The 22,859-nt window shown below is 42.2% G+C and overlaps 1 long non-coding RNA gene across 8 annotated transcripts; it reads left to right on the top strand.

The window, feature by feature from the left end:
- The first annotated feature begins 125 nt into the window (after positions 1 to 125).
- Positions 126 to 11,860, top strand: LOC106676550 (uncharacterized). 8 transcript variants are annotated; one of them, XR_013095227.1, is made up of 7 exons: positions 126 to 368; positions 2,357 to 3,227; positions 4,632 to 4,811; positions 4,910 to 5,402; positions 5,896 to 6,047; positions 10,347 to 10,459; positions 10,545 to 11,860. It is a non-coding gene; the product is annotated as an uncharacterized LOC106676550 (long non-coding RNA). The 8 variants fall into 8 exon arrangements; XR_013095225.1 differs by having other exon boundaries at positions 10,347 to 10,656; positions 10,737 to 11,860; XR_003021949.2 differs by having other exon boundaries at positions 4,938 to 5,402; positions 10,347 to 11,860.
- The last annotated feature ends 10,999 nt before the right edge of the window (positions 11,861 to 22,859 follow it).

Raw genomic sequence — 22,859 nt, 5'->3', positions numbered from 1 at the left:
ATCCTTTTTCCATTTGCACTTTAATAAACTGCATTTCAAAATCCATTTCCCTTTCCTGTTCGCTCCGGGATTAGCTGCTGGATTAGCTCTTCGATAAACAACTTCCTTGCGGCTATTCAATTTAGCCACACCGTGGGATGTAAGGAGCTCTCTGATTGGTTGGATAGACACAGGCTGTCTGCCTGGATTTTTCTAGCTCATAGCTTCGCCCTGCTAAGAAGCGTGTGTGCTTGTACAAAGGCCGTTCAGCCTCGGGATTTACACTAGGCTCGACACGGATATGTGAAGAATGAAGGGACCCTGCAGCGAAACGGAGAGCTCAACCTCTGACTGAGTGCCTGTTTTCGCAGTCTGACCACCTGTTGAAGGTAATGTGCTAACGTGGCTAACGCTAGCATCACCACACATAGCCCCGTTATTTTAAGGTCATCTTAGTTTATGAAAGTTTTACGTCGCAGCTGTACGAGCCAGCTACGTGTTTTGTAAACTGCTGTGCTCTTCACAAATAAAGCTGGAAGCAGTTCAGACTGTTAGAACCAGCACTGAGGCCTGTTACATTTATACAGTGTTACAGCAATGGCTGCAACCTACAGCTTTTAAACTAGCGATTAAAATGCTGACAGTAAACTTGTCAGTCCAGGTGTTACCACATTACTCTATGGTACTTAGAGTTAAAACAACTGAGACAGGCTGATTAAAATAACAGCTGTCAGTTCTCTCATTCCTTATATCAAGACTGGAGATCACACTACTGATTTCAGTTCATTTAATATATGAGTGCACAGATTCATTCTCAACTGGACATAAATGATCTGTTAGCTGTTTGACAACCACTCTTTCAAGGATTTTTGATATGAAAGGAAGGTTGGAGATTGGGCTATAATTAGCTAAGACTGCTGGGTCTAGAGATGGCTTTTTAAGTAAAGGTTTAACTACAGCCAGCTTGAAGGCCTGTGGTACATAGCTGATTATTAGAGATAGGTAAATCATATTTAAGATTGAAGCATTAATTAATGGCAGGACTTCTTTGAGCAGTTTTGTAGGAATGGGGTCTAAAATACACGTTGATGGTTTGGAGGAAGTAATTATTGAAGTTAACTCAGAAAGATCAACTGGAGAAAAAGAGTCTAAATGAATATCAATGGTACTAAGAGTAGCTGTAGATAATGTTACATCTGTGAGATGAATATTGGAAATTTTGTCTCTAATAATTAAAATTTTATTTGTGAAGACGTTCATGAAGTCATTACTAGTTAACGTTAAAGGGATGATTGGCTCAACAGTACTCTTACTTTTTGTCAGCCTGGCTACAGTGCTGAAGAGAAACCTAGGGTTGTTCTTATTTTCTTCAATCAGTGATGAATAGTAAGAGGTTCTGGCTTTGCGGACGGCTTTCTAATAAAGCAAAAAACTATTTCTCCAGGCTAAATGATGATCTTCTAAATTTGTGACACGCCATTTCCTCTCCAGCTTACGAGTTATCTACGAGTTAGGCTACGTGTGTGAGAATTATACCACGGAGTCAGGTACTTCTGATTTGAGTCCCTAGTTTTCACCGGAACTACAGTATCCCGAGTTGTACGTAGTGAGGAGGTAAAATTATTAACAAGATAATCGACCTCTGATGGGGTAGCGTTCAGATAGCTGCTCTGCTCTATGAGCATTAAAGATGATAACAGTGGGTGGATTATATTCTTAAACTTAGTTACAGCGCTTTCAGAAAGACATCTACTGTGATAAAGTCTACTCTCCACTGCTGTGTAATCAATTATTGTAAATGTAAATGTTATCAGGAAATGATCAGACAGGAGAGAGTTTTCAGGAAACACTGTTAATTGTTCAGTTTCTATGCCATATGTTAAAACAAGATCTAGAGTGTGAATAAACCAACACGTTCTCACTCCCAACTCGTCAAACGTGTGACGCATGGTCAGGCTCCCTCTGCTTCACTGATGGACGCGCAGGGTACCCCCCTCGCGTCGGGAATTGACGTGAAGGGTCCTCCGATTGAAGAGACTGCCGCGGAAGTGCCTGTTGTCGGTATATTTAGACATTTTCCAAATCACATTGTAGTGACGTATACTGAATACAATAAATTATATAATGTAAGCAACTACCTGAGAAACAGCAGATACAGCAGATATATTAATTATAGGCTATTACTTTTGTATAGTTTATTGCATTTATGGAGGGAGTGATGTATGCTGGGTAATGGCACAGCTAGCTACTGGGTGACTTTATTCACCCGCTTCGGCTGTTATCAGTCCATACAATGGGCGTTATTAGCACAAATCAGTCCCATAGATATGGGCCATCTCCTGCTAGATTGTTCAGAAGGTTGTTCTCATCCATCCAGATGGAGGATCACCAACAGGAGCGTGGAAAGATTCCAGAATCCACTCTGGCTGGAATCCGGTGGGTATGCAGTGTTTACAGGTAAGACCATTTAAACGGACAGCATTTATAGAATGACTATTAAAAGTCAGCGAGTGTCAGTAATGTTAATGTGGTTATGTTAGTAATACACAGAGTGCTAATATAACAGCTTTAAGATGCATTTGTAGATATTATTACGTGTTTTACCGTCTTTATGGTGCTAGCTTAAAGTTACGGTGTAAACGTTAGCTTATATTGGAGTAAAGCTGTTACTGTTTAAACGATGTTAGCACAGAAATATTAGCTTCTGTCATGACTGATGAAGTTACTAGTTAATAAAGTTTCCAGTAAAGTGTTTAATCGCAGCCACAGACTGACAGCAAATATCTCGATTAGCTTCAGTGCATCTATAATAAATATGTGCAAGTTTCAGTGCTTCGTTTAAACTGTATGATACTTATACTGACCCAGGGTCAGTGTAAAATACAATCCTAGCTGTGTGAACAAAGCCTGGCTCCTTTAATCCTGCATGAAAAACCTCAGGATGCAGGTTATTATTACTCTTTCCTGCTGGCACACCTGTCACACCTGAGAGTCAGCTAGAAACGTACAGTGACGTGGACATCATGCAAAGACTGCCAGACTCTGTAATACTGCAAATGATCAGTGACTCAGATTAACACTAAACTTTAAACGGCACCTCTGTGTCTCTGTGTGCTGAACATCTAGGATTGAGTCAGGCTGCATCAGCTGAAGCTGTTATTTGTATATATCAGTATTTTTTATTCAGGTGTGGGGAAAATACGTAAGACTGCAGTGAAGCGATGCACCAGAGTAATCCCTGGCCAAAGGTATCGTACTCAAATCAGACTACTGATCCAGCCACATCAGCCTGTTGTGAGGTCTGTTTAAAGTTGACTAAAAGTGAACTGCAGGTTCCTGAGAGGTGGACTGTGAGCACAGAAACACATGTTCATACATACAGCTGCAGCAAACTTACATTAATTTTACATAGATTTGTTACTCTGATGTCTGTCTCTGTGTTAGTCCTCTGACAGACTGGTGACCTGTCCAGGTGTGCTCTACCGATGACTACTGGGACAGGCTCTAGCCTTTTTAATAGAAATGTTCTGTCATTCTCATTTAAAGTATTTAAGTGCTTATGCATATGCTTAGTTGTGACACTGTTATAGACTGTTCAGTGAAAGTTTCTAAAACTAGATGAACTTACTTCAGCGTCAGCAGTTTGAGAAAACAACTCCCTTTACAGGTGCTGATAAGGCCAAGGGCACAAAACAGCATAACCATTGATCCGTTGAAGTGTGGTGCGATCAGTTTAAGTTCCTCCCTCTTCCTTGGAATGCATAAAGGAGTAGGAGCACCACTTCTGTGGCAGAGCTGACATGACTGAACTGTGATGTTTGATGTGTGTTGGCGCAGTAATAAATAGCTTGATCACAGCTCTTTCTGTGTTGCAGACTTTATTTAAAAAATTCCACGACACCCCCCCCCCCCTCCCACTGTGAACCTGAATTGAATATTCAGAAGACATTTGTTTAAATAGTTCTAGAAATTTGAGCTGTTGGTGTGTCCTTGGATTGTGTGGTAATAATATTAGAGCCTGCAATCTTTCTTACTGCATCTCTACTATGAGTCATGTTACCTGAGATTAATTCTATGTTTACCTGTCAGCCTGGACGAATGTGCTGTGTCAGGGGTGTCAAACTCAAATACACAGCGGGCCAAAATTCAAAACTGGAACAAAGTCGCGGGCTAACATTAATATTTATTGAAACATATTTATTCCTCCAGATATAAGAATGAATCTTTTCTTATGGACACGTTTTGCTGAACAACTGAATATGGAACAAGCCGAGCTTAATACTTAACAATATATATATTAGCTGTATAATACCAGTAGGCCAGCTCTAATAGTAATTTGGTATGGCTTCGGGACGATGCGGTTCGAGGGCAGTTGCCTGCTTTGTCTAAGGCATAGGTGTCAAACTCTGGCCCGCGGGCCAAATGTAATTAGGCTGCGGGCCAAATTTGGCCCGCGGGCCAGAGTTTGACACCTATGTGCTGTGTGAAGGAAATTAAATGAAATCAGATCTGAACTGCGTACATTTAAGGAACCTGTTCATATTTAATTGAAATATGAACCAGTGATTTTTTTTGATTGCTGATTCCAAGAGAGTCTTTGTGGAAATCCTGTTTGGCTTTTTGTTATTTTAATTCTCTTCTCTGTTTTCCAGAACAGTTCTCCACAGTTGCTGTCCACATGGGTCAGTGGGACCAAGAAGCACTCTGCTAATGTGGGACTCTGACCAGCAACATCCAGCAAGACCCAGACAGCGTTTTCTATCTCCCAGCTGGAGGTTTTGTTTGTCTGTGACTGGAGAGTCAGATTTTTGTTGAGCTTCACACTTGCAGAGGTAAGTCAGTTTGCAGAGATCCCTCCCACCCTGGCTTTTATGTGCTAGATTTCTTATCTGAAACAGTAATATTTCAGTGACTGCTGCTTATACCAAAGGTTAATACACACTACTGATCCCTGATAGGAGAATCATCACCTCTGCCAACAAAGAAGCCTGGTGGATGTTTGTTTACAGTCTGATGATGGGACATCATGCTCTGCATCTTCAAAGTTTGCCTCCTCATTATTATTCATACCCAGTAATGTGAAGTATGCTTATATCTACTGTAACTGAACCAACCTGGTGCTCTTCATTTATGGAGGCTGTTGAGTCTGAATGTTGGATGTTGTGTATCTCGTGTTCTCTGGGCTTTGTTGTCCTCAGTCTTTTCGCAGGATCAGAAAACAAAACCAGGAGGCGCGTAAATGTTTCTTCTCTATGATGTTTCTTCAAATGTTTCTTCTGGATGATGATAAGACTGTGACACGGGATGCCACCTTTGGTCTTGTGATGAAGCAAAGCTCAGGAAGATGTGGGATTAAATGGTACCCACATGTGTGCTGCTGAGAAGGATGAACAGGGGCACCTGCAGCCAAATCCAAGCCTCAGGTTAGTTGTAGTTGCAGAACGCTATAGGACTGAGACAGCTGAGGCATCAAATGTTTGATTAAACGGATCAAAGAGAAGTTTCTTCCCTATAATTATCACTTCTTAAAATCTGTAGCAACTTCAAGTTTGTCAGCGTGCTGAGCATGCTCAGAATGTGACAATATATTTTTGTTCAATATTTAATTTCTTTCAGTTGCAATTGTTAAATAAAAAAAAAAAATATATATATATATTCTTATAATTTAGCAAACTAATTTATCAAAAAAATATACATATATCTGTATTAGTTTTAATAAATTAATTTGACAGCTGTATTGAAAATACCATATTGTATTCATACAGAATCAGTTTGGTATCATTGTTTGTCTGCTCACTGATTGTTGAAGCTAAGAGCTGCTTTGATCTGTTTAGATCTAAAGTATCCAAAGTTGAGCTCTGATGTTTCTTCACCCCTGTGTGTGTGATATCTGATTCCTACATGCTGGCAGAGCAGCAGTTTGTGCTCACAGATGGTGATGGTGTGGAGAGACGGTGGTGTTTCCTCAGAAGAACCAGCAGAGTCACAAAGGGCACCAGTCCATCTCACCACCTTGACTTGCTGACTGATGTTCGTCTGCACTGCACAGAGGAAATCAACTGACCGAGGTTTGTCCAGTGACGTGTTATGAAATGTATATTTGTTTTATGCTTACAGATATGTTTTTCTTGACAGAGGCTCTGCAGAGGTTAGACGAAGCAGAGAAAACATGTGCTTTACATTTTACTGTGATTTATTGAGATATTTGTTGCCTGATGTTCAGCAGGAATGGAGAAATACACTCAACAAAAATATAAACGGCAACACCTTTGTTTCTGCTCCGATTTGACATGGGATGGACATAAAGACCTAAAAGTCACTCCAGATACACAATATTACCATCCCCCCCAAACATTGTTGACAAATCAGTCTAAATGTGTGATAGTGAGCACTTCTGCTTTGCTGAGATAATCCATCCCACCTCACAGGTGTGCCACATCAAGATGCTGATCTGACATGAGTAGTGCACAGGTGTACCTTATACTGCCCACAATAAAAGGCCACCCTGGAATGTGCAGTTTTGTCTCACAGCAAAATGCCACAGATGCCACAAGCATTGAGGGAGCGTGCAATTGGCATGCTGACAGCAGGAATGTCAACCAGATCTGTTGCCCGTGCATTGAATGTCCATCTTTCAACCATAAGCCGTCTCCACAGGCGTTTCAGAGAATATGGCAGCACATCCAACCGGCCTCACAACCGCAGACCACGTGTAACCACACCAGCCCAGGACCACCACATCCAGCAGGTTCACCTCCAAGATCGTCGGAGACCAGCCACTCAGACAGCTGCTGGAACAATTGGTGTGCACAACCAAACAATTTCTGCACAAACTGTCAGAAACCGTCTCAGGGACGCTCAACTGCATGCCCGTCGTCCTCATCGGGGTCTTGACCTGACTCCAGCTCGTCGCCGCAACAGACTTGTGTGGGCAAATGCTCACATTCGATGGCGTCTGGCACGTTGGAGAGGTGTTCTCTTCACGGATGAATCTCGGTTCACATTGTTCAGGGCAGATGGCAGACAGCGTGTGTGGCGTCGTGTGGGTGAGCGCTTTGCTGATGTCAATGTTGTGGATCGAGTGGCCCATGGTGGTGGTGGGGTTATGGTATGGGCAGGCATCTGTTATGGACGAAGAACACGGGTGCATTTCATTGATGGCATTCTGAATGCACAGAGATACCGTGATGAGATCCTGAGGCCCATTATTGTGCCATACATCCATGAACATCACCTCATGTTCCAGCAAGATAATGCACGGCCCCATGTTGCAAGGATCTGTACACAGTTCTTGGAAGCTGAAAATGTCCCAGTTCTTGCATGGCCAGCATACTCACCGGACATGTCACCCATTGAGCATGTTTGGGATGTGCTTGACCGGTGTATACGACAGCGTGTACCAGTTCCCACGAATATCCAAGAAACTGAACAAAACTGAACATTCCAGGGTGGCCTTTTATTGTGGGCAGTCTGAGGTACACCTGTGCACTACTCATGATGTCAGATCAGCATCCTGATGTGGCACACCTGTGAGGTGGGATGGATTATCTCAATATGGCAGATGTGCCCACTACCACACATTTGGACTGATTTGTGACCACTGTTTGGGAGGGATGGTTATATTGTGTATCTGGAATGAATTTTAGGTCTCTACGTCCATCCCATGGGGAATGGGAGCAGTAACAAAGGTGTTGCGTTTATATTTTTGTTGAGTGTATATTATTAAAAATATATTAAATTATTATGCAGTGATCTTGTCAGTATTGAATGCATGAAACTTTCACATCTCAGACGACATCTTATAACCAAGTACACGATGCTGAAAGACAAACCAAATTTTTTTCTGAGGCAGCAAAAGTCAGCGTTTTACTTTTGTGCTGTAGCCAAAGCCATTCTCCCAAAAGCTGGTAAGTCACACACAACTGGCAAACAGCTGTGTCTACCATTAGTTAAAGAGTTAACATGCAGAGAGGAGGCTGCCAAACATTTGAACTTTGTGCCACTTTCCAACGACACAGTGTCACTGCTAATAGGAGCCATGGCCGATGATGTTCAAAACTGATTGATCATATTAAAAGTAGTTGCTATTTTTCTATTCAGCTGCATCATGCTAATAGCTAGCAGCTCAATGTCCTTATCACAGAGAATCTCTTTGATATTTAGGTGTACAGAGTTGTACTATCCTTCATAAACACAGCCAGACCCGCTTGTCTATTCTTCCCGCTGTCGTTGTTGTGTCAGCCTGAAGTTGATAAAAACTGTCCATGTTTATGTATGTGTCCAGAGTTACTATGGTAGCCACTTCTCACACAGGATAATTAAGCTGCTCTCTCTTCAAGCCCCCTGATGCTGGGTAAGGGACACCAAGTCATCAACTTTTTAGCAAAGGATCTCCCGTTCCCCATGATGATGGACGGGATGATGGGTCTCTACCTTCTCCTCTGGTTACAGCGCCTGATGCTGTTGTGGTTCCCTTGTCTGTTTCTCCTCAGCTTGACGGGGAAATCAGGCGGCTCGGTGGGAGGCAGCACCACAGAACTCTCCAGCCTTTTTAATTCAAGGTGCTCCAAAGGCTTGGGGAACAGGGCTGCCTCCTCGATCTAAGTAGGACGATGGGGGTATTGACTGGGGTGTCTTTTGTGTCTCAGCTGCAGGGGAGAGGTGGAGTAGCTGGTTCAGGCACGATCTGATATCCTCGTGTTGGTGTTGTTCCCAGATCATCATACTAAATGTTGTTCCAGGATCAACATTGCAAGTGACCAATCAGAATGTTGTGACGTCATACTTTTGCGACTTCGGGAGAAACTGGCGTAAAACAAAAAACTGTACTTAAGCTGCGAGAAACCGCCTCTGTCCGCCGATCAACTGACCCTGACCCTAACCCTGACCCTAACCGTAACCCTTTAATAAACAGTAAGCAGAATTGATATTGTCCTTGCAACATTGGAATTTCATAAATGCACGAATGGCTTGGCGCGCAAAAGAATAACGTCACAACAATGTGATTGGTCACTTGCAATGTTGAACCTGAAACAACATTTTCATGATGGTCTGGGAACAACACCAACACGAGGATATCAGATCATCCGCTGGTTCAGGGTGTGGTGTCAGGGCTGATCCACACAGCTGACCTCCATCATCTAATCATTATTTTTTTCTAAAATTCGAAAATCAGAAAGATGTTTGATGAAGACTCCTCTTCTATCAGTCCATCAGCAGGCAGAAGCAGCTGTGTGCTCAGTTCCTCTTTTAGAGTCTGAAGTCTTACAACTGATTCAAGAAACAAAACTGAAAACATCAGTTGTGCAATGAGAACATTTAGTTGCTGATTTACTTGCTTCATTGGCCCAACTTCCTGCAGACTATATCAGATATACTTCAGCAGTGTTTCTGGAATTGTTAATCTACTCTAACTTTTATTCTTTGTATTTCATTTTCTTTCTTTTTCCTTTAACTATCGCAAACAGAATATACAACAGTATTCATTCGCACTATTGTTGAAGAAACATTTTCCTTCTTCCTTCTTTTGACATATGTACATATATGTCAAAATTTGTGTGTACATATAATTTTTATTAATATTTTAAAAAGGCACTTTCATTCTTACCTGTGTTTTGTCCATGTTATACCTGGGCCCTATTTCAGGAAGCCGGTTTAGTGGAAAAACTGAGTAAGTATACCCTGAGTTAACGAAAACTCTGGGTTTTCGGTTTCACAAAGCGAGTTCAGATGAAGCCTCAGTGAGTCACTATGACGACACACTCCGTGAAGCTAACCTGCCCCCTAGCAGGTTTACTACAACTAACCCTGACTGTCTCCGCCCCTTTGTCGGAAACCTGACAGTAGGAAGTGTCGGACATGGCGTGCCACTTCCTTGAAGAGCCAGTAGATCGTGAAGCCCAAATTCTCCGCAGAGCTCACCGCCGGGAGAGAGTGATCAGAGCGCGTTTGGACATTTTATCATTTCCTGATGATTTTCTGTGCGAACGTTACCGTTTCTCAGCACAATCTCTAAGTTATTTGGATAACATCCTCAGGCCATATATTACGCATGTGACACATCGCGGACATGCTCTCAGTTCATTACATATTATTTGTATTGCACTTCGGTTTCTTGCAAACGGGAGCTTTCTGTATAATATTGGTGACGCTGAGCACGTTTCCAAGGCTACCGTCTGTCGGGCAGTCAGGAATGTTACAGTTGCACTGAAACGTCTCCTGCACTCGTTTGTGGTGTTCCCCGGTCATAGACCCACAAGATTTATCAAAGAGGGATGCCACAAAATTGCAGGTATCAGGATGACCAAAACTTAATTTATGATGTGGTGATACTTGGACTACTACTTAAATTGTACATTTATTTTCAGGGTTCCCAGGCGTGATTGGCTGTACAGATGGCACTCACATTCCAATCATTGCTCCTTCAGTAAATGAAGGAGACTATGTGAACAGGAAGTCTTTCCACAGCATTAATGTACAGGTACATAGTTCCCTGTAGCATGTCAAACTAACAAATTATTTCATTATAGTAATGGATGCTAATTTGTGTTCTCTGCACTGTGAAGATCATATATGATGCTGCCAACATTATCACAAATGTGGAAGCCAAGTGGCCAGGCTCTGTCCATGACTCACAAATATTCCGTGAATGTACACTGAGCACAAAATTTGGACATGGTGAGTTGAGAATACTTTAAAATATATAAAGACCAATTGCTTCAGGGACATTTGAACTGAAGTGTACCCTTCTGTCTTAGGAGAGTTCACTGGCTACTTGCTTGGTGATAGGGGGTATCCATGTTTACCCTATTTGCTTACCCCTTACCCTGACCCTGAACCGGGCCCACAGCAGCGATATAATCTGGCTAATTGCAGGACAAGAGCCAGAATTGAAATGACTATCGGAATGCTTAAGGCCCGGTTCCAGTGCCTGCAAAGACTCAGGGTCACCCCAGAAAGGGCATGTGACATTATTGTGGCATGTGTGATTCTTCACAACATTGCCACAATTAGAGGAGAACACTGTCCTTCTGAACCAAACCTCAGCAGTGATCCAAACCATGAACATCCTGACCCTCCCACGGACATACAAGATGGAAGCGCAGTCAGAGACACCATATGTCACAATCATTTCTTTTGACCCATCACCTCAACATGTTGAAAGAAGAATAAACAGATTTTTTTGTTCAACTGGCTTTATTGGTCGCCTGTATTTCCTGTACACAAAGTATTAAAAGATGTAAACCTCATAAAGTGTCTCTGTTGCTTCCTCCTCTGTAACAGCTGTCAATGTTTCTTCATTATTTTCCTGTAGTAAAGAAATAAACAACATTGCTGTTCTACTGTAAACTCATATAATCTGTGGAGTATTAAGAGTACTCACAACTGCATGTTGGTCTGGCTCAACAGGAGGCTGCACCAGATGCAGTACACCACCACCATCAACTGATAGAATATGAGGTTTATACAGGTCACTTATAACTTACAAGGGACCAAATGGCAATTAACAAACATACCAATCACCTTACACTTCATTGTCATTATGCTCTCAAAGACAACCAAGACTGAGGGAAGGCAAAATCAGTCGGAAAATAACTTCACTACAAAATAATCCATTATGGTAAAGAGTTTATCAGATGAATGAGTAGCACTGCAAAGGTGACTGTGGAGAAAGGATGTATGCACATCATGTATTATTTTGAAGTTACCCCTTATGTAGGCACTTGTGTCTTGCGGGGTTATTGACTCAGAGGATGTCCCCGCAGAGATGCCTTCGGCCACAGGGCGCCCACTGTTTTGGCTGAGGGCCAACTGCTCAGCCTGTGTGAGTGGTGGCGGTGGAGGACCCCCACCTGTTTTTCGGGCCTCCGCTTTTTTTCTGTTGGCTATAACGGGCCACATTTGAGCATACAGAGTAAGCAAATATGTACTTGTAATGTGCTCAGATAATTTCAATAAGTGCTTACAGAAAGAAAATTAATGTAGCCTCTAACAGCAATTGATTTATATGGGACAAACAGACCAAGCACTATGGCTCATAATACAATTACACCTTACCTGTTTGGACTATATTTTTATATTTCATTTTTACTTGCTGCCAGGCACGGTTGGGGCCTGTTGGGTTGCACCTGCGCTCACATCACAAAATAAAATGTATAAAATAACATATGATAAAATAACGTGTTAAATGGGTGGAAATCCCTAGATCAATGTTTATATTAACACTCAGGCATTGACTCTGTCGGCTATGTTTTGCCATGCATGCTCCCTTTCTTTTGCACCTGTGGCTGTGTTACTTTTTTCCGCGGAATTTGCATGTTATCGGCATATGCTGCCATCAGAATTTCGGCCTCAAGCGCTGTGAAATACATTGACCGCGCCTTCTTTCCCTCCGTCTCCATGGTGACTCGCTTAATCTGTGCTCCGCTTATCAGGGCTTTATGTATCCTCGTCCGCGCGCTTCACTTGGGGTTAAAGCAACTCCGCGTTGACTGAACTAATTGTTATCAGCCTTTCTGAAACCGAATATTCCGAGTTGGACAGTTCGGGGTTACTCAACCCTGAGTATCGTTTTTCACTCTGAGTTTTCTAAACCGGCTTCCTGAAATAGGGCCCAGGTCTCTTCAGTTGTCATGGTTACTAGCCTGCTAATGCTTGGAAGTCTTCTCTTGATACCAGGAAGTGGAGAACTCAGAGGTCAAACTCTTATTCTTGGAAATCAAAAACCAGTTTAACTCTTAAGCAGTCGAAAAATCTTCAATTACATTGTAGAGCCAAATCTGCTGAATTTACCCCAAAATGGTCTCCAGTTATCAATAAACCAGCCAGTGAAATTGCCTTAGTGTCCAAACACAAATATCATGTCCACATGTATATTTAATAAAACTATTTTTGTTATATAATTCACATCTGCTTTTTTTTTCTTCAATATTTTACTTATTGTTGCTAATTTTTTACCTCTGACAACAAGGTGATGTATTTGGCAGCGTTCGCATGTCAGTCTGTCACTTACGTAAGCCAAAAACAACAGCAGCTCTTCATCTGATTGTGATGGAACAAATAACTCGACATAATAACAATTTCTGCACTGCTAAGTCAAAAAAATGAAGTTTTGTAGATCTGCAAAATATACAGAATTAAAAACGTATTTCTACACCTCTGTGGTGGAAGACACATTATTTATTATACTTCTACATGTGACATTCAGAAGTTACTTAAACTTCTTCGTAGGTTTAGACAATCAAAAGAAAATGTTTTCTGATCGTGATCTGCCAGGTTGTTGAAGAGCTATGCAACAGGATACAAACAAAAGAAGCAAAAGAAACAGACAAATCATAGAGAAGCAGGGGAATAGAAAACATACAATTTAACTAAAACAACTGCAGTTACAATGTAGACACTGAACATTTTGACAAAAGCACCAAATTCCATCGTGTTCCTCTGTGATCTGTTAAGATTCAAAATTGAGGAGGGAGAGTACAAACCACTCTTGGTCCAGTAGGTCTTTGGTCAAACAATGATTTTAATGAATACACGCGTGGGAAGACACTCTGTACGCAGACAGCCAGTAGTCCTCGACTTAATCAGAGCATACACAGATTTTTATAGCATCAGGGTTTGAATTACTGACGCCCCTTCATACGTCACAGACAGGATATATACATACGTCAAATCAAAACCACAATGACCTTTTAACACAGTTTAAAAGAACATCGTCTTCCATCTTCATAACAGGTGCATCCTGTCACTGCCGGATGCTCGCTTGTCATCTTGACACCTCAGCAGCAGTTCTGCGACAAACTGCTCTTTGCAACATCAGCAAAACATAATTAAACTTTCCCCCATAAATGAATCTAACTAAAAGTGTGTGTGTGTCTGCGTCTGTGTGCTAACCACAATTGCACCCTGTTTCACCTCGCGACTAGCTCCTGACCCCTCACCAGACAGAGAGACAGAAACCACTCTCGTATGTGTAATAATCGAACTGAAACTATGGATATGACTTTTACTAAATAAATGTTTTAATCAAGAACCTCTACTAAACATAATAACTGTGTGCATAAGCATCTTAAGGCCTTCTTAAAGCTATCTGTTACATTGTTAAAGCAATGATCATACTGCTGCTCAAAATAACTTCCTGCTTCTGCAAACTCTCTGCAAGCCTGTTTCCTGTCAGCCTGTGACTTTTAGCCTTTCTGAAAGACACACACTGTTCAACCCCTGAATGCAATATAAACTCCAGATTATATTATTAATGCAATGGTACTGATGACAATTATTTAACAATAGCAGTAAAATAATTTCCCTGCTCCACACTCCCTCTCTTGACCTCTGGAACACCAGAGGTCACAATACATTGTGTCCTCACGCAGACCCTCTCTGGTGGTCTCGGACCTCGAGATCTCCAGGATCCTCGCCCCTCCTGTGGTCGCCGAGATCGATCTTCTGCAAAAGAAACAAAACACCTTTTCCTGCACCTCCCTAACTTATCCTATCTGGGACTCTTTAATCAAAAGCCTGATCCTAATTATCTTCTTAACTTATTGACTTGTATTTATGTATACTCTTCAACGTTACTCATCCCTTTAGAACTCTTTAAGCCCTGCTTTCACGTCCGGTTGCTCGCTCTATTTTCCCTTATCTGATCATCAACATCCTGTGCACAAATTGTCGCTGCTGCAAGTTCCTCTACTCCAAAAGAAAACAACCACTTTAATCAATTAAGTTTAAGCATATAAGCAATTACTCCTGTATACATTTCATCATAGCTAAATGCTGCCTTGAAACAACTCCTATGTGTTAACTTCATTTTAACCTCACATTTCCTATGTTATAACCCGTTTTGGTATAGCCTTTTTATTTCATTTTGCTCCTTTTAATGTAACCATACCTTCTAATTCTAGTTTATCAGACTTAACCAAAATATATGCTTTCCTTCCTCTTTGGTCCTTCTTTAAGTTCAGTTAAAAGCTAAATGAATTTAAGGCCTTTTGCCTGGAATCAATACTGTCATGTGTGTTTCTTAACTCTGTGTCTGTAAGCGTGTGCAATCCTTCATGAACTCATATTATCCTCACAGTAGATTGGCTAATCATAGCGCTAGCCAAAGGCTCGTGACCCTCCAGAGACAAATTTGAGCCACAACTCCTTTAAAAGCACAAAATGCAATATGTATAAAAATCATTTCTATTTATAAGCTCCCCCTTTATCCTAAAAATACCTCCTATGTAATATCTGTATGTGTAAGCCTACATTATAACCACTACTTCTAGAAATCAAAAAGAAATCAAACCTGTTCTACTCCTTCAACCCTCACTAATTTTCCCTCTAAGATTTATTCACAGCTTTGAAAAACCGGCATTGTATCTTCTAAACAGGATTCAGTTCTGTCATGGTCCTGGGCCATGTTGGCCCAGTATTCTTGGTTCCTTGTATTTTCGCTCCTTATTTAGGCCAGGTTTTCTCAGGTGTCCTATTGTGGTGTTCCCTAAGTGTTTTTTCCCTTTGTGACTCTTACCCCCTTGTGCCCCTCTGTCTATTTATGAGCTCTCGTCTCTCTTTGTGTTATTAGCTTACCCAGTTTAGGTTTCCGGTTTCTTGTTTTTCCACCAGTGCTGTTTTATGCCCACCGTTGTAAATAAATATTCACCTGCACCAGAGCTGCCGCCTTTTGGGTCCTTTTCTACAACTCCACACGGCTTGCCTCGCAAACCGTGACAAGTTCACTTTTAATCCTTTAACCTTAACTTAAAAATAACAGTTTCAGTTTTACCATATCCAAATGATCAAAAACCCAAAAGGTCCTAAAATGATCCTAAATTATTAAACAATTAAATTAATAAACCCTAAACCCCCCTTTATCTTGATACATTTCATGTGTCAAGATACTATACAAAACTTAAAAATGCTCAGTTTCCCCACTCATGATCCAATGTATGTCATAAAATAAACTTAAAACAGAACAGTTATCAGTCATGTGTTTCTACAATTAATGGTAACTGAGTTACATCAAAAAATATTTCCCCTTTAGCATTTGGCATTCTCCCAACAATATACTATAATCCCATAATCTAACCCCACTTAATAAAACAAAACAGAAATCTTCTCTGGTAAAAGCAAATTGTTTGTCCACATTAATTCATCCTCACTCACATTCAGTCACACCATGTATTTGCTGATAGTGGAACTTCCCGCACGATCAGATACTCCACCCTCAGCAAAATGAGCTCAGTCATTTTTTATTTTCCATAGGAAAATATTTCTTTATGCTTTTGGACTGGATTGACTCGCATAAAATCCTTTTTACAGGGACTTACGACCTTGATCAGTCCCCACAGGTAGCTCTCCTCAGCCAATTGTAATCTGGAAAGCCGCCTTATATTTGCTCTTCCCGAGAATTTTCAGCGCCGTTATTCACTGTTGCAGGCCTGCTTAAAACAGAAATGAAAAATAGAGCTGATTGTTAGCTCATAAAAACAAAACAAAATCACCTGACAGGTTTTCTTTAAGTGCACTGTTACAAAATAATGGGCCCAATTTTAGACATGTCCATGTTTCCTAAAACTCCCTCTATTAAAACAAAAACACCAACAACCCAAACCTAACTGACCGAATCAACCCATTACCACAACAACCTCAACAACCTTAAACACACAAGTATTTTACCACCACATAATTTCACCTCCTCAATACACCGAAAGTCTCATTAAAACCACTCAATTTGCACACAAAAATCACCCCCTTATGCTCTTAAATTCAGCATAAGACCCCTTACGACATCATATAATCACTAAACTAAAATTTCCTACCCCAATCTGCACTTCTCGTCTGCCATGCTTCCTCTTCTGAAAGTCACTTCCTCAGTCACACACATACAGGAAACTCTTACGTCACCACTCACCACTACAGCTAATGTGCATACTAAGCCATCTCTCAAAAAGCTGTAACAACAGAAACATATGTTTAAACATTCCCAACTTATTAAATTATGTTATTTCTTTCTACAGTTATCACTGGTTTTGATCACTCAGTACGAGAGCATTCCTAAGACACTCTTTTTAATACTACTTTAATCACTTTTTTGTTTTCATAACTCCCTTTATCATATGGCTTCTTCTATTCCTCAATTACAAATTCAAATGCATTTTATTAAACATTCACACCATTGTATCATTCATACAAAATAGCAAGCTGTTCTTCATTGCATATGTTTGTGTTCTTAGCCAGGTTTAATCTCTATCTCTGCATTAAACTCCATGAGCTTGTCTTGTCTTTATAAGGTTAATGCATTTTCTGTTTGTGTACGTGAATTTGCATATGGTGCTTTTGCAGTGTGTCAGACTCCTTCATAATTTTGCCTTTAAACAGTCAATTTTCTCCTCCCCAAATTTACTAACCCAAATTCTGATTTCCTACCTTAAATAGCAGCATTCCTTGTCCTCAGCCAGAAGGTAGGGCTCCACTTGCCACTTACCCCCTCTGCCTCAGCCCAGCGGCCTTACCCGTCAGGTCCCGTCTTCTTACTGAAGCCGAGTAATCGTGACTGTGCCTGCCTTAGGTTGTCCCAGGGTTTTGAGGTGGGATCTTACCCGTCATGGGCTATCCAGCCTTCCATACTCGCCTGATACGGGGCCCAAGTGGGCAGGGGAGGGAACACACTGGCTCTGGAAATTAAAGGAGTATAAGCTGCTTCCTTCATTGCATCTTATATTAAACTATCTCACTTCTGACTCCTTCCTAGAATAATTTCACATATGGCACTTTGTGTATGTGTGTTTTCTATTCATTAATGTAATTGTCAGTTATTTTCTCTCCCGGTCAGGGAACCACATTATTTTCTCTCTTCATTTTACCTTCTTTTGTTTGTTTGTGACGTTCTACTTTAGTTCTACTAAACCTTGATGTAAAAACAATACTCCCTTATTTCACGCACACACTCTGCATTTTGCCTACGCACACACTTCTCTCTCAGACTTCCTCTGTTCACACATCACCTTGCACTCACTCTACTCTACATATATTTACAATGTTATTATTTACTAAGCCAGCATTTTAATCGCAGACATTTATCCACATTTGCAAACAATAGTTATAGGGCTGAATAATCACACAAAACCGAAAGCATAGTCCTCTCATGCGCTCTGCATCAGTTGCCTCGTTTGCATGCACACACACTCTCCATCTAAAAATGGCAGCAGGCAGTCAGTGCATTACTGACTCGACACACAGAGATCTCTCACACCAAATTTTCTTATTCTATATTACAACGACGTCTTATATTTACAACCACTGTCAGATCTGCCAGCTTTAGCGCCTACACAATTTCGACAAATTTTAAATAACCGCCCAGCGGATAAACTCCCTGAGTTTTTTGCGACCAATTCACCAGTATCAAGACTTTAACTGTTTCTGGCCTCATCTCTAAAATCCCTAACACAATTTAAAAGCGTCAACCAACCCAAACTTTGCCTGAAGCTCTATTTTTGGCGTTTCACAGCCAAGGCTTACCTCGAAATGTTAAGTTAAAGTTACACGCCCGAAGTCCAACTTCTCCTGTCCAAAAAAGCGCAGGTACCGTTCCAAACGGTAAGGAGACTCTAACTCCTAGCTTAATTCCAGGATGCCCTGTACCCCACAGTTAAGCCAAACTGAACTAACCCTGTTCGCCGACAGGTCAATGTCGCGCGTCCACGACAAGGAGGGAGCATAACCTCCGGGCTCTGCGCTTCCTACCAGTCCAACTGGCGTTCTTGAGTAATTTATAATACTTTGAAACAACAATCAACACCCAAAACAAGTGTATAACTGAGGCAAATGCAACCTAGTGGTCAATTTGACCGCTCAGGTCCACTCTTATGACCAAATTTGGACTCTAACCAACAAAATAACCAATTCCCTACCAAACTACTTGAGACTCCAACTCAATTTCTTTGGGACTTCAACCCAGTATTTAAACTTTTCTTATCAGACTCTTAACTACTTTCATTTCTTCTTAGCAGAACTCTAACTGCTTCAATTCATGAGATTTTTCATCAAAATCAAAGCAGACATTTACCGGCAACTTTTACTGAATAGACATTTAATTTTATCATCCAATTCAGCACACTTCGGATAAAATCAACAGGCCTGTGCCTACCTCTTTTTAAAGGCGCCTGTCCCCTCAGTTTGGTTGCCGGGTCACGCCTACCTGTCTGACCACAATGGACCATACATCACCGTCTACACCTCCAATCCTCCCTCCTCAACCACCGGACGAAGCCCCCAAATGTTAAGATTCAAAATTGAGGAGGGAGAGTACAAACCACTCTTGGTCCAGTAGGTCTTTGGTCAAACAATGATTTTAATGAATACACGCGTGGGAAGACACTCTGTACGCAGACAGCCAGTAGTCCTCGACTTAATCAGAGCATACACAGATTTTTATAGCATCAGGGTTTGAATTACTGACGCCCCTTCATACGTCACAGACAGGATATATACATACGTCAAATCAAAACCACAATGACCTTTTAACACAGTTTAAAAGAACATCGTCTTCCATCTTCATAACAGGTGCATCCTGTCACTGCCGGATGCTCGCTTGTCATCTTGACACCTCAGCAGCAGTTCTGCGACAAACTGCTCTTTGCAACATCAGCAAAACATAATTAAACTTTCCCCCATAAATGAATCTAACTAAAAGTGTGTGTGTGTCTGCGTCTGTGTGCTAACCACAATTGCACCCTGTTTCACCTCGCGACTAGCTCCTGACCCCTCACCAGACAGAGAGACAGAAACCACTCTCGTATGTGTAATAATCGAACTGAAACTATGGATATGACTTTTACTAAATAAATGTTTTAATCAAGAACCTCTACTAAACATAATAACTGTGTGCATAAGCATCTTAAGGCCTTCTTAAAGCTATCTGTTACATTGTTAAAGCAATGATCATACTGCTGCTCAAAATAACTTCCTGCTTCTGCAAACTCTCTGCAAGCCTGTTTCCTGTCAGCCTGTGACTTTTAGCCTTTCTGAAAGACACACACTGTTCAACCCCTGAATGCAATATAAACTCCAGATTATATTATTAATGCAATGGTACTGATGACAATTATTTAACAATAGCAGTAAAATAATTTCCCTGCTCCACAGATCCTAATCATTGGAAACATTGTGCTGAATAAATTAAACACAAAATCAAGTGAGGTAAGTTTCTTTTTGCCCAAGGGCACAACGACCAAGACAGACAGAGCTGGGGATTGAACCGGCAACCTTCCTGTTAATAGATGAGCTTTGCAACCCCTGAACCATGGTCGCCCCACATTGACCCCATGTCTACTGTAACTAAGTAATGAGTAATGAGTTAATTATTAACTAGTTTGTTAATGAATTACTTCAGTCAAATTGAAACAGTATTTGCCACACTTCAGGCTGTGTTCACTGGCAGGACGTCATACTCAAAAGGCTCTTGCAACGGTTTATAGGGATCGAATGGCCCGTAGAAATGGGCCAGACACCCCATACTCAGGTAGCACCTCCCACAGGACACCCCGAGGAACACAGTCGAATGCCTTCTCCAAGTCCACAAAACACATGTAGACTGGTTGGGCAAACTCCCATGCGCTCTCAAGTATCCTTGAGAGGATAAAGAGCTGGTCCAGTGTTCTGCGACCAGGAGGAAGACCGCATTGTTCCTCCTTTATCTGAGGTTCGACTAGCGGACAAATCTCCTTTCCAGCACCCTGGCATAGACTTTCCCAGGGAGGCTCAGCAGTGTGATTCCCCTGTAGTTGGAACACATCCAGACCCGTTCCCGACCCTAAGGCGCAGGAAACAAACCCTCTCATCCACCAGGAAGAACTCCAACATACAGGCAGCAAGCCGAGGGGATATTAGAATACCCACCCCAGCCCGCCGCCTCTCACCAGGGGCAACTCCAGACTGAGACAGAGTCCAGCCCCTCTCCAGGAGACTGGTTCTAGAGCCCAAGCCATGCTTAGAGGTGAGCCCGACTATATCTAGCTTGTACCTCTCAACCTCACACACTAACTCAGGCTCCTTCCCCACCATGTCCCAATTGCCAGTCTTGGTAGCTGGGGCTCAGTCCGCCAGGGCCTCCACTCCTGGCCGCCGCCCATCACACAACGCACCCAACCCCTACAATGCCTTGTGCGGGTGATGGGCCTGCGGGAGGATTGGCCCATGTCCCATTTTCGGGCTGTGCCCGGCCGGGCCCTATGGACTAAGCTCCAACCACCAGATGCTCACCCTCGAGCACCCTCCCCAGGCCTGGCTCCAGGGCGGGGCCCTGGTAACCCTGTCTCTAGCAGGGTAAACTGTTCCCTCAATGTTTTCCTTGTAAGGATCTTCTGAATCGCTCTTTGTCTGGTCCCTCACCCAGGACCAATTTGCCATGGGAGACCCTACCAGGGGGCAAACACCCCCAGGCAACATAGCCCCTGGGATCCCTGGGACACACAAAGCCCCTCCACCAAGATAAGGTAGCGATTCAAGGAGAGGTGGATAAAAGACTTTTTTGTCAAAATTGACCTCTTTCTTGATTACAATATTATTTTCATGTATTATTTCCATTTCCAACTTCATATCTAACAGACCAGCAAAACTAGTAGTAACAATGTACTCAACGAGCAGAACCCAAATGAGGACTATAGAGAATTTTACTTTTGAGTTTTTAATTTACTTACTCAGAGGGTTATATGATGTGAGGAGGAAGCAAAATGGGGAAGGTGGAAACTGTTAGGGTCACAGAGGAGGTGCAGTCCTGGATGATCTTTTGAGGGAATGATGTTGAGAGATTGTCCAGTGTCCAGAGAGTGAGAATTAGCCAGGATGCTTACTTGTAATCAAGGGGCGAAAAAGTCCAAGGGTCTATGAGTCCATGGAGGAAGGAGTAATTGGAACGTAAGCAGGTAGTTGAGTCACTTAGTTGCACATGTCATCCGGGGAAGAAGGATTTTTCTTACCTAGTTGTTGCACAGAGAACGCCAATTAATCAGGCCTCCCTTGTTGGTAGCCAGAGGCCAATAAGCGAGTTTGGCAGGTCAGAAAAGGGAATCGCAGCCGGACGCAGGGAAGGAGGAGAGAGCCACGGAGTTGCGTGGTGGCAGGCGCAGCCACAGCAGTGAGAGCTGTAGAGCGGCAATTACCGGCAGGGCACGGCCACAGGAAAAGAGAGAGACGGCCCTCGTTCAGTTGACGGCAGACTTCTTCCACGGTGGTAGCAAGACGCCAGCTAAACACTTAAGACACGGAGCAGCAGCAGGCAGAGTTTGGAGCTCTGCCCTCGCGTGGTAACTCCCAAGTGGTTAAAATTCTTAAAGACACCTCAGTAAATTAAGAAGGGTGACTGCTGCTGCTGTTCTGTGCTTAGTGGAAGCTGGAGCGGTGTGGCGAGGAGACCACGAAGGACTTTGTTGGCCTGGCTCCCACTGGTGGACTCAGCAGACCCTTAACAGCCAAGAAGTGTGGCGGAGCCCGATTGGGACCCTTGGGACTTTAGGTTTTGTTTTTAATCATTCTCTTCCCTGATCAGGGTATTTTTATGCTGTAAATAAAGTGTATTTGGTGAATAGACACATAGCTCAATACATGAGTGGGGCCAAGACAGGAATAACCAGTAACACCAGCGGAGTAGAACACCAGTTCCTGCTAGGTAGAGCAGTCACTCGAGACTGTAGACTAGACTGACCAACCTGTAGACTGCCTAAGTTGACTACAAGAAAGCCTATGACAGTGGCTCACACATTGATCCTGGAATTCCTGGAACTGTACAAGATCATCAGAACCCTAATAGCCTTCAATAGCACCTTAGTGGAGCTGATGTGGCATTGGTACTGTTGAGTGGAGAGCATAGTGTATATGAATAGTGTATATGAATG

This window comes from Maylandia zebra, linkage group LG22 (assembly GCF_041146795.1).
Source record: "Maylandia zebra isolate NMK-2024a linkage group LG22, Mzebra_GT3a, whole genome shotgun sequence".
NCBI lineage: Eukaryota > Metazoa > Chordata > Actinopteri > Cichliformes > Cichlidae > Maylandia > Maylandia zebra.
This window is presented reverse-complemented; position numbering and strand designations above follow the sequence as displayed.